At 38.8% G+C, this 12,305-nt stretch overlaps 1 long non-coding RNA gene across 1 annotated transcript; it reads left to right on the top strand.

The window, feature by feature from the left end:
* The first annotated feature begins 855 nt into the window (after positions 1-855).
* On the top strand, positions 856-11,751 carry LOC130523812 (uncharacterized). Its single transcript, XR_008950020.1, has 5 exons — positions 856-1,708; positions 5,224-5,271; positions 5,345-10,983; positions 11,294-11,355; positions 11,432-11,751. It is a non-coding gene; the product is annotated as an uncharacterized LOC130523812 (long non-coding RNA).
* The last annotated feature ends 554 nt before the right edge of the window (positions 11,752-12,305 follow it).

The following is a 12,305-nucleotide window of genomic DNA, read 5'->3' as shown; positions in this document are numbered from 1 at the left end:
ATGCCATCTGCATACATGCCAAAAGATGCAAACATAATGAAAGTACAAATTGGTTTTCCAGATTAAGTGAGGCAGCATCACGGAGCTAGGGGTCTAAGCTAAGAATGTTATGTCTGGTAAGATCTGAAATGAAGGACAATATAGAGTGTCAGGAAACAGTCTAGCAGCTAGTGTTTCCTCTGCTTTGGGCCAGTCTTTGCAGGATTAATCCTCATTATGTCACAAGCCTCTGAAGAGACAACTGAGCTTGTCGAACAAGAGTAAAAGAGCAGTCACTGCTCTGAATCCCAAACAGAGAGAGAGCGAGACAGAAGGGCGGTGGTAAAAAGTGCATGGAGGCAGCACTCCCTGCGGAGACCTGTCCCCTCCGTTTTTTCGGAAACAGGCAGTGCACTTTTGAAACAGTGCCAATAGAGGCTGGCCCAAACCCCTTGCAGCTGAAACTTTTACAAGCTCAGTGTTGGAGAGGAGGAAAAGGGAAAGAGAGTTAAGATTTTGAGACGAGGAATGTGCAGCGTCTTGCCCATCGTTCTAGCTGGGTTTTCAGCACAGTGATTTGTGACTTCTAGTCTGTTTAAAAGCAAATCCTTCAAGGAAATTCACCAAGCAAGTGACCTAAAAAGACAGCATGGGGAGGGAGAGGATAAAGAATAAATGAAAAAAATGAAGTGTGACGTCATATTGGAAGCTGTCTTGGCTACTGCCTGAGGAGAGATTCTAATGAGCGCCTGTGGCACCCGCACATTTAGGAAATTTAAGACAATGGAATCTAACAGATGGGTATTTTCCCCCTTATTTCTTTTTGTTTGTTTGTTTATGTAATTGTTATGATCCACAGGAAATACAATTGGATATCCCTCTTTCAGTGACAGCTCCTCTTTTTTGAACACAGTGACATATTTTGTCAATAAAAATACACACTGTGATGCCAACAGCAAACACATACACTCAGTAGTACAATCTTTTAAATGAGAAGGTCGGCAGTTACCGGCTGTAAATTCACATAAAAGCACAGGCAGATGCCGAACTACTAAAGACGTGCAGGGTGGCTGCTTGAAATGGGAACTGAGCGACATGCACTACCTGGGAACGCTGCCAAATGCTGACAAAGGTTTTGCTGTACGGCTCTAAGAAAATCCCTAAACCTATTTATTCTGAAATGCTTCAGAAAGCACTGGAACAAAAAAATCTGGCCAACTTGTCATAACTTCTGTGCTACAGGCCAGCACGTAAGTACTGACTTCTGTTTCTTCAGCTTATTCCTCTCTCTGCGTTTTAATTCATATTCCTGTGAGACATTCATTTGTTGACGTATTAGCTGCAGTTCATGTGACTGCTCCATCAGCGGGCTCCGGGATTTTGCATTGGATTTTAGCTTCAGACGCCACTCGTGCAAATTCCAGGTGTTTTCTGTACATGCAAGTGTGTGACTTTGTGATCTATTTTCCTGCTTCACTTTTCACCACTGTCTTTCGCTCTTGGCAGTGGGGCAGAAGTGGGCAGGGAAAGAGAAAGGCATGGCCCAAAAACTCCTCAAAGCCCCAGCCCTTTTGAGTGGGGTTGCTAGTGGGTATGCACTCCTCAGACTTTCTCCTGCTCGCAAAATAGAGAGAAGTTAAACTGTTTTTTTTTCTTTCTTTTTTTTGTAAACTTCATTTTCCATGGGCGAATCCTTAGCCTGTCCTGTACCCAAAAAAGTCATCTCCAGGTATTTCTGTTTTGATTCTGCCTTTGTTCGGACCTCCATAGTCTTTTGCGCATTTTCCCTTTATCCATTTCCATTGTTCTTTTACACCTTGAAAAGCCACCTGCAACACTGTGCAGAGGTCTTCTTTGTTTTTGGAATGAACAGAACTAAATCTGCTGAACATTTTGTCAGTTTGATTTTGTTTTGAGCATTACCACGGCAAATGGCACTTCAGATTTTGTGTGATAGCAAATAATGCAAAAATAAAAATCCACAACGGTTCACACACAGTTAGTTGGTAACAAGTGACTGAAGTGTGTGTGTGTGTGTGTGTGTGTGTGTGCGTGTGCACGTGCACATGCTAAACAACAGCAAATATCTCAAAGGATACTAGTTTAAGGATTCTGTGCTTGAATGTCTGAAGAATTTAGGAAGCAAAATGTTATAAAGTAGTTAGAATTGTGTTAAATAATCGTTCTGTAAGAACAGAACTCTGAAAGGGTTTGTATGTAAAACCGAAGGGTTTATATTAACATAATATTAATCTTTGTTTACTTTATCATTAAAAAAACTTAATATTTACATGAAAACAGCAGAGAACCAAGTCCTTTGCTGAAAATGAGAAAGTCGTGTTAAGAAAAGTATTTTCACAAATGCCAATGATTATGACCCACGTGAAGGTGCAGACAGGAAGTAAAAATGTATTTTTCTTCCTACATTTCTCTTGTTCTTGATGTCATGTTTGTTCAACCATATCTTCAACTTTTATTTCTCTCCTCCCCATTTGAATGATGCCGTGAGTTTACCAGGATCAAAGTTTGTTTGTTTTGTCAAAGTCATGCTGGATTCTTCCTCTAACTCTTCCTGTTGACTTACATCTCCAATATTCATGGTCTGTAAGCAGGATCTAACCTGACTGATCCATTTTACATTAACTACCGGTAATGCCAAATCCAAGAAAAATAACACCTGGAAGAGTAGTAACATCAGGTTTACCCTATATGGAATATTATATTAATATTATATGCTTCCCAGACAATGGAGAGCAAGTGACAACTAACTACACTTATATCAAACTTTCACCAAAACAAACAATAATGTATGAGCTAATCCTTTTTCAGATGCAGTCTGGACACCAGGAACAGCCACTGCACTGTGGCTAAAACATATATGAAGCAGAAAGCAACAGTCTGGCATACCAGTTTGTTTAATGGGATTAATCACAAATGATCAGATTACATTGGCCGGGTTCATAAGAGATGTGCACCAGCATGTGGACAATATCTGTACATGGTCCTGGGTGTCCTGCTAACGAATGAGTGCCAGCACCATGTATGTATGCTACCTCCGTACTTGATCGTGTGGTATCACATACCCTCTCTCTGACACGGCACCTTCTTATGGCGCTGCTGCCAATGCTCTCCTCCCCCTTTCGGCTGTGGGTTCTGCCATGCTGCAACCGCAACATCATCCCCCACCCCCTTTTTTGTCTCATTGAGACTCAGCCTGGCACGCAGACAATGCCCTTTTCTTGGCACCACATTTTGGAAAGGGACGAATACGAGAACATACGTCTTCTCCCTCACAGTCATGCCTCATACTCCACCGATCATCATGGACCAATGCCAACTTGTAACTGTTTTTTTTATATACTTCTACTTAATTCTCTGCGTGTTTTCAACACATTTAAAGGAGGTGTTCACTATTATAAGACAAGCTGCCTCTATGAGGCAACAGAGAATGACTGGGCCGGCGGTGTTTTTATTGTTTTTTGCATCGAGTTAATGTCTGCTGAAGATTGTGGATTTAATGCACTATTTTCTATTCATATGCTGCTACAGAGCAGCCATTTTCCTATCGACAGCCTGAGAATTGCCACGGTCACACCATTACTGGCATTTCCGGGACCTACATGCAATGGTGGCACTAATGAGCGTTTATTAGAGCTCTTGATTAAAAAGTTCACACACTATTCTATAGTACGCAGAGGTAAGAATGCAACCAAACAAATCAACCAGCTCTTAACTTCATCATCTGTCTGCAACATCTTATCACTCACCCTCAACTTTGTCTTGTATTATATTTGCTTTTAAAAAAAAAAAAAAACTTACTTTAAAAGGCAACCTATTTTTGCCTGGTAATTCTTAATATGTTACTGTATGCTGTGATTTAAATTGTGCTAGTAAACCCAGACATTAGACCACAAACATACACAAAAAACCCTTTGTGTTTAAATACACAAAGATTTTAATTCGTGTTTCCTTCTATCATTTTCATCAGTCAGACACTCAGTGGAGTTTGATACCATTTATCAATCTAATTCATCTAATTAATTCAACAGCTCAATTAAGGACTTGTTCTCTCTGATGCCCCTGCGCCTTTCATAATGGCCCAGCCAACACAGTCGTGCAGCCTGCCAAAACATTTCAATCACTGTTCATATTAATTAGGACAAAGAGGAATTTAGAATGTTAATGAACTTCCCCCCCTGACCAGTGTTCACATACTAAGTTATGCAAAGTGTACCGGCCTTTACATTGGTTTAACAGTTGTCTGTCATAACTGTCTGGGATCATTCCGGACAGCCAAAGTATGGCTCTGTTGGGGCCCAGACATACCCAACTTGTGTGCCAGACTCCAGCTGGCACAGTAAACAAGCTCCTTTTTCAATGGACTTGAAGTGGCCTTCACACTAAGCAAAAAGGGCAATTTTCTGAAGTCAACCCTTCAGCTCCTCTTTTAGAACAATCCATAGAGTTCCACAAAAATATGCCTGCCAAAATCTAAGCAGGTTGGAAACAAATGTTGACTCCATAAACTGGTTTCAATATGGACTTTATCTTTTTATCTTTTGGTTGCTTTTGAGGTAAAAAGACCAAGTCAGGAAAAGACCTCTATCAAGTTGCTTTAACCATTTCCAACTTTTGGGAATTCAGGCAACAAAACACAATATGCAGTCCAACTAAAACTTGGCAAACAAATTCTTGACTAAGATTTCCTTCAATAAACAGTTTTAATTGGTATAGTACATACATTTTATGTGACAGACTGTGTGTTTGTTTTAAGCAAATAAACTCATGAAATTTTCAGGAAATGTAGATGATGTTCTAGATTGTGGAGGGACTTTTACATTTGATCTTTCAGAGGTCGCAATCAAGTGGTTTTATACACACGCACACACGCACACACACACACACACACACACACACACACAAACACACGTATACAACACAAGTGAAGGTCACAATATGTGGGGAAATTTTCTCTGGATTGTACAAATTATTTAGTCCACATTCACAGATGTGTCCATTGGCTTTAATATGCAAGGAATTAAGACACATTTTTACAGGTATCAGTTCAAGAATATATGCTATATTCCACACATTCATTCACATCCATTAAAATTCACAGCAGTAATGCCTCGGTAAAGAAAATTATGTGACTACATGAAAACATTTTACTTCTAAAGTTATACGGTGTGATGTGATATATGACATTAAGTTATTCACTCTATCTTAATTTTTTTTCTTCCATAGTACAAGACCAGACAAGACTTCTGTACAGTTTCTGTCCTTAAGGCTGAGGTAGTAGATTGAATAGTTGTGGGGTTTAAGTCCTCCCTCTGAGATAACTATACAGTCTACTGTCTTTCCTAAGGAGACAGACAGACCCACTGCAATGTCAAAGGCAGGACATCCATGGTGAGCTCCACAGATTAAGCAAAAATGTGGACTGTTACTGGTTTGTTGCAACATTTACCCAAGTTTGGAATGTAAATCTTTGCTATTCAGGGTATAAAGAGATGGCTGAAGTTGAGCCTAGCAAGGTGAGGTAGTAGGTTGTATAGTTTGTGGGATGGCTTGGATCCTACTCAGATGATAACTATACAGTCTATTACCTTCCTTGAGAGGTACAATGTATGCATGGAATGACACGCACAGCCAAGAGTGACGTGGTGACTGTAGTGCCATCTTGTGGAAGTAAATTGTCACTACTCTGACATGAGTTTAGCTTTCTTGTATCTTAAATATATATATAAAGCATCTGGCATGATAATAATAATAATAATAATAATAATAATAATAATAATAATATAATAATAATAATAATAATAATAATAATAATAATAATAATAATAATAATGTCCTACCTTACAAGTATACATGAAAAAATAAAATAGGTGTAGCTAAAGTTACAACTTTGTGTGACCTCTCGGACTGTCTATTTTAAGACAAATAAAAAGGTGTGTTCTTTATTTACATAAAAAAAAGCATGACACTGGGTAGTAAAAGCCAGTGACCAAGCCCTGCTAACTATGCTGATGTTAAATCCCAGAAAAAAACAGCTTTCATTAAGTTTTACAATGAAAGCAATAAGGAAAAACAATCTCAGAATACGTCTAGAATAAATCAATCTCGTACAATAATATTAGTTAAGATTAAAATTAAACTTTTCCCTAATTATTGAGCTAGCATCAGCCCATATAAGTCCTACATTCAATCAATTAACATTCGATTAACCACAGGAGGAAACTCACCAAGAGAATCAGAGGTAGTGTGGCGGGTTCTTTCTTCACCATTGCCCATCCAGAAGGTTCTGATGTTGGACAGTGTTGTTTGTAATTTGCAGCGATTGAACTACAATTACACGATGGTCGATAGATTAAAAACGTCTTTTAATTTTTTCCACTCAAATATATTATGATATACATAACATCATAATAGAGAGAGTAAAAAATATCTTTACTTTGCATTTTGTGCATGTGATTGGCAGTCAAATCTAAACTAATTATCAAAATAAAGTGTAAACTTTGTTTTAGCAAGCAAACAAAGTGTGTTTTGAATACAATTCCCTTTCTTTTGCTGTGGTGAGCAGCTTTGCATCAACACGATCAATGATTGGAAAAAGGATGCCTCTATTCAGCACAAGACGAAGAATCAGGAGCATGTTAAGGCTGTGTATAAGGCTCTTTATAACTCAATCTGTCACACTCATATGGTGTGTATAAAGACCCAGCTCCACTGAGGATCTTTGGGATGTGCTAAAGAAAACCGTGAGCTGTTCATATATGAAGAGTGGGCTGCACAGAGCTTTGTAAGCCATAGGATGACTTGATGTCCTGTCAGAGACAGTTTTCATTCCCAGTTATGAAAGAGGAACAGAAATATATGGCAACTTTAACCGAAAGCAAGACTGCATTACAGAAAAAAACAATGTATTCTACCTTAAAGCAACCGTTGAATAATTATAAAGGTGCATTTGTGTAACATTTACAGAAATGCTACAACTGGGACAAATGATGCCATAAGATATCAGCAATAAATGTGAGCCTGTTTTCAAGTGACATATTTTGTGGTTCACCACTTCCCCAAACCCCACCATCACAGTCACTGAGAAAGGATGAGACCTAAGCTCTTCTGTGGCTTCTTGCTCAATAGCTGGGCTTTGCAGTGAATGGTGCAGCGTTTGCTAGGGGAAAAATAATAAGTCTAAAGTTAGAATAGCAGGGTGAACATGTAAAGACACACCACCAACCTAGTGTCAATTTAGAGTAGCGACTTCACCAATTCCCCAAATGCAAGTCTTTTTGTCTCTGGGTGGAAGCTGGGGTATCTGGAAAGAACCCAGACGGGGTAAGAACATGCGCTCAACATGCATCTAGAACCTTCTTCATGTGAGGTGATGGTGATAACTGCGGCACCAGCACTCAGCTCAGATGGAAGGATGTAAGGATGACTACGGCATTGTAAAAACTTTACAATTAAATGTTCATAAAACAAAACTAAAGTCAAAGTTGTCTGCACAAGGAATTAAAGTAAAACAAAAGGTTAATCTCTTTAATCTTCTATATTGAACGATTATAAACATCAATGGTATAAAAACTGTACAGCATCCATGTTCTCAACAGTAATACATAACAGAAACACTGGCAGAAAAAACTTTATCCTTGCTGAGCATAAAGATCAAAAACATTTAAAGTTATTATTAGTAATTTCAATGTTGCATTTATGAATTTTCCAAAAAAAACTGAAAATAAATTTACAACCTTTACTACTAACCTGAAAAATATTGAGCGGAAAGAAGTTCTTAAATTTGAAGAACTTAAGACAGAACATTCACATACAACGCAAATGCAATTCTTCAATAATTATAAACATTATTTACAGTGAAATGAAGAGTTTTGCTTCTCCCCACCATTTAAACCCCATTATTCATATTACTACTTAAATTATTTTCTGTCGTCTGAATTATCTGGGGTCCTTGATTATCATCACCACGTGTAATAAACCATCTCCAGATGCCCAGGTATGCTCTTTTGATTTTTTCTACTTTGAACGCATATACAACAGGGTTTACAGCAGAGTTGAAATGGGACAGCAGGATGCCCACATAGAAGGCTTTGTCAATCACAGCTTCTGGCTTATCGAAATAAGTGATGCAGTTCATCACATGAAGAGGGAGCCAAGAGATGACAAACAGAGCCAAGACCAAAGACAACGATCCTGCAAGCTGTTTCTCTTTCCGAAGGTAAGTCCGGGATTCATTTGTTACTTTGTTGCCTGGTTTCTCCCGTAGGCTCCCTCGGATGGTACAGAAAATGGCTCCATACAATACGGTCATCACCAACAGAGGGAGGAGAGTGCATAAGAAAAAGTTGACATAAACCAGGTATGACATGGGGATCACCGTTATAAACCGGCAGACAATAGTAGAGTTGGCCGATTTGGGCATGTTTTCGTGGTTGTACCAGCCAAACATTGGAATAAAACTCAACAGCATGGCAATGAGCCAACATCCTGTCACTACAAGCCAAGAATGCTTCTGCTTTACTGTCCGTTTGTACCTAAAAAGAAGAGCAGCAAAAGCTGACATAGGTATAAAATCAAAATATAGCTGTTGTTAGTTAAACAATGACATGTGGTGAGTTGATTTTACCTCAGTGAAATAGAAAAAAACTATGATTGGTGTATGTTCACATCAAAGAAAAACACATGAAATACATTGCACTGTATTTACAAAGGATTGGGTCATTAATACAATTACATTGTGAGAAAAGCAAGTTAAAAAATCTTACCTGAGAGGGATGTAAACTCGGAGGAATCGGTCCACTGCAATAGCCATGAGACACAAAATTGAGACCAGGGTCAATGTTATGACCACGCAGCTTTGGAAGAGACAAATGTAGAATGAAGTCTGCATGTGTCCATCCACCACCACAGCAAGTGGTATGGCCACACAGCCAACCATGAAGTCCGCCACAGCCAGAGAGACAATGAGGCAGAAGGTCGGCTGTTTGATACTTTTACTCAACCACAGTGCCAAAACCACCATCATATTACCAAGACAGCAGCAAACAGCAATGACAACCTCTAGTAAAGTGTAGATAATTGCCTCTGTGTTCATTCTGTCGAACCTTTCAATAGCTGCCTCAATGCAAGTCTGATGCTGACTGTGCTGGGCCGTTTCCGTATCAGTCCACTTGTCTTTGAGGAAGTCCAAAACACTCATTCTCTTGACGATGACTGGTTAAAAAAAAAAAAAAAAGCTGTGCATCATACCCTTATCATTAACCTATTTGCAGCTTTTACTTTCATACTCACTTTCTAAGCACCGGTATAACTTTTGTAGATTCTTATAGATTATTGATTGATGATTTTTTTCAGGTTTTTAAAGGTTTGTTGCTACTTTCTTTTAAAAATCAAATGTAGCTCAGAAGGCAGAAGTAACACATGCTGACAACGACTGGTTAAAAAAAAAAAAAAAAAAGCTGTGCATCATATCCTTATCATTAACCTATTTGCAGCTTTTACTTTCATACTCACTTTCTAAGCACCGGTATAACTTTTGTAGATTCTTATAGATTATTGATTGATGATTTTTTTCAGGTTTTTAAAGGTTTGTTGCTACTTTCTTTTAAAAATCAAATGTAGCTCAGAAGGCAGAAGTAACACTTCCTTTCCTGAGGCATGTATACTGTCTTACTTTGACACAAGGTTTGTGCTGCCTGTGTGTGCTGAAAAAGCCTCAGATCATGACTTTCCGTGACTTTAGTGCACTTCTAAATTGCTGTGAAGATAAGCTAAATAAATCTACAGGTAATAGCATCCATATTCTGGCCCCCAATAAAGTTTAAAGAACTGATAGGGAAGTACAATAATAAATGGGTCAAAGGTGGCAAGAGCTATGTGTGGAATAGGTATGGGATTGATAGTTGTATGCAAATGTATTATGAAAGGATGATGGGAGGATTTTTTATTGGAGGACCAGAGTAGACTAATCCAAGATGATTCATTTGATAAACACTAGAAATAATGGTCTTTGATGAGCACACATTATTATTGCTCTTTTATGAAGATGTTATATGGAGTTTAGTCTAGCTTGGAAAGTGCTGGCCCAGGTGAAATTACAGTAGTTTATACATGGATAGACATTGCATAATATAATATAATGGCAATGTCAGAGCCGATCAGGTGACTTTTTTTCCCCAGTATTCCAATGTCTTGGGCTATTTTTTTTATTATTTGCCAAATATGAGGTTTCTAGAAAAAAGAAAATTTACGGATGAAACAAATTTACAAATGACGAAACACTTTAACAAGCGGCTGAAACAAATTTACAAGTAACGAAACACTTTTACAAGTGGCTGAAACAAATTCACAAGTAACGAAACACTTTAACAAGCGGCGGAAACAAATTTACAAGTAACATTTTCTACCGGAAAGGGAATTACCGACCCTTGGTACGTTTGGGCCAATGGATGCGTTCCGTCGGTACAGTTGGGCCAATGGATGCGTTCCGTCGGTACAGTTGGTAATACCCTTTCCGTCAGAAAAAGCAGCCGGCAGAAAACAAAATTACAAGTTACTTTTCTTACGGAAAGGGTATTACCAACTTACTCTTTCAGCCGGAAAGGGAATTACCATCCATTGAATCGAAAGCGGGTAAGGACTTCATCGTGACGCAGGATGGACGACATGCAAGTGGCCTTTTGCCCGTTTTGTGGCAAACATTTGAGCAGGTTGACGCCGATTTGTGGTTTCTGTGGTCGGTCTTTGGCGTTTTTAAATGCCGCAGCACAGACTGAAGAACCAGCCGTACTGGGGGACGTCTCAACAGCCTGTTAATGCTAAGCAAAGTAAGTGTAGCATAGCCGTCGCTATCTGAAGTACGTACAACGTGAATCAGCTGTACCATTGGTTAGCGGCTGCTAACTTTCTAACTGAAGAAAAGAAGGACATTGTGGCAGACTACGTCCGATGGTATGTTATTGACCGCAACTCATCTGTAATTGACAGGTAAGTTAAATTTTCATTTGTGTTTTGTCGTTCCACCCACCCCCCACCCCCAAAAAATGAAATTTGCTTGAAATGTCTCATGGCATGTTACAACTACAACTATGATGTTACAACTGCTAGCCTATATGATGTCTGTCTCTCCATTCTCTGCCTTATGCTAATCTATAAATACTCAATATAACAAACAAATATAACCTTATAAACTTATAAAATATATAAACTTAAGATAATACAATTTAGATAGTTTAATTGGTTGTTGCTGTTGGCACTACACAGCAGTGAAAGTGTTTGTTGATCCAAAATGCTGCAGCCCTCCAAAACAGCATCATGTCCAGGAGGAGTGCCCAATGAGCTCTACTACTTACCACACCGGTAATATTTGATGGTAGATTGTCTGCAGTAATTTTGTTTTTCAAATAAATATAATAATATCTTCTGTGTAACATAGGTTTGACTCCAGAGACTGTGGATTTCAAATCGAACAGACTCAACTGGATGCTTTTCCTGAGGCTCCCCTGACAAGAGCTCCATGTGGGGATGCAAACATGCAGGAGTACCTGGACTTGACCATGCAGAGCAATCAGTTACAGAAGGCAGAGTACTGGCAGTCTGCAACTGAGCTGTATCTGAAACTAAAAGAAATTACTCAGCTATGATTGAAAAGACATTATAAAGGTGTAACTTGTACACAAAGTGTCTTAATTTGTCACCCGCAGCATCATTATTTTAAAGTGGGAAATATGAATAAACATAATGCGTAGTAATGAGCATGGAAGTCAAATAAAACAAAACAGCCTCTTACTTTAACATCAAACACTTGCAACAAAACACATCTTTAACATCACTTAACAGCCTCTTACTTTAACATCAAAACACTTGGAACTGCACCTTTAGGTGCACCAATGACAACGGCATAACAATAAACATTTGAATCCAATATGGCTCATAAACAGCCAAATCCTGGACTATTTTGAATTCCAAAGTCCATTTGTGCCTTAAACACACTGTAGGAATCCAGGATTGGTAATTTCAACAAGTTAGAACAAGTATTTGACATTGGGAATGGAGAGCCATCCAGGAACTCAATTTTTGGCAACAGTTCCAACCCAGAAGGAGGGAGTGATGTCAGCCCTGTGGCAAACATCAAAACTTCTTCCGGATCCTGTGGCTGTTCCACAATCCAACAACTCATCCAAGTCCTTCTGAATGACATCACCAAAGCAGTATCTCAGCAAACACTGATGCTCATGACTCCCGTTGAAGTATCCGGCGTCTCTAAGGTCTGCAAATAGCTCCATCCAGAACTGACTCCTATGGAAATT

The sequence above is a fragment of the Takifugu flavidus genome, chromosome 4 (genome assembly GCF_003711565.1).
Source record: "Takifugu flavidus isolate HTHZ2018 chromosome 4, ASM371156v2, whole genome shotgun sequence".
NCBI classification, from domain to species: Eukaryota; Metazoa; Chordata; class Actinopteri; order Tetraodontiformes; family Tetraodontidae; genus Takifugu; species Takifugu flavidus.
This window is presented reverse-complemented; position numbering and strand designations above follow the sequence as displayed.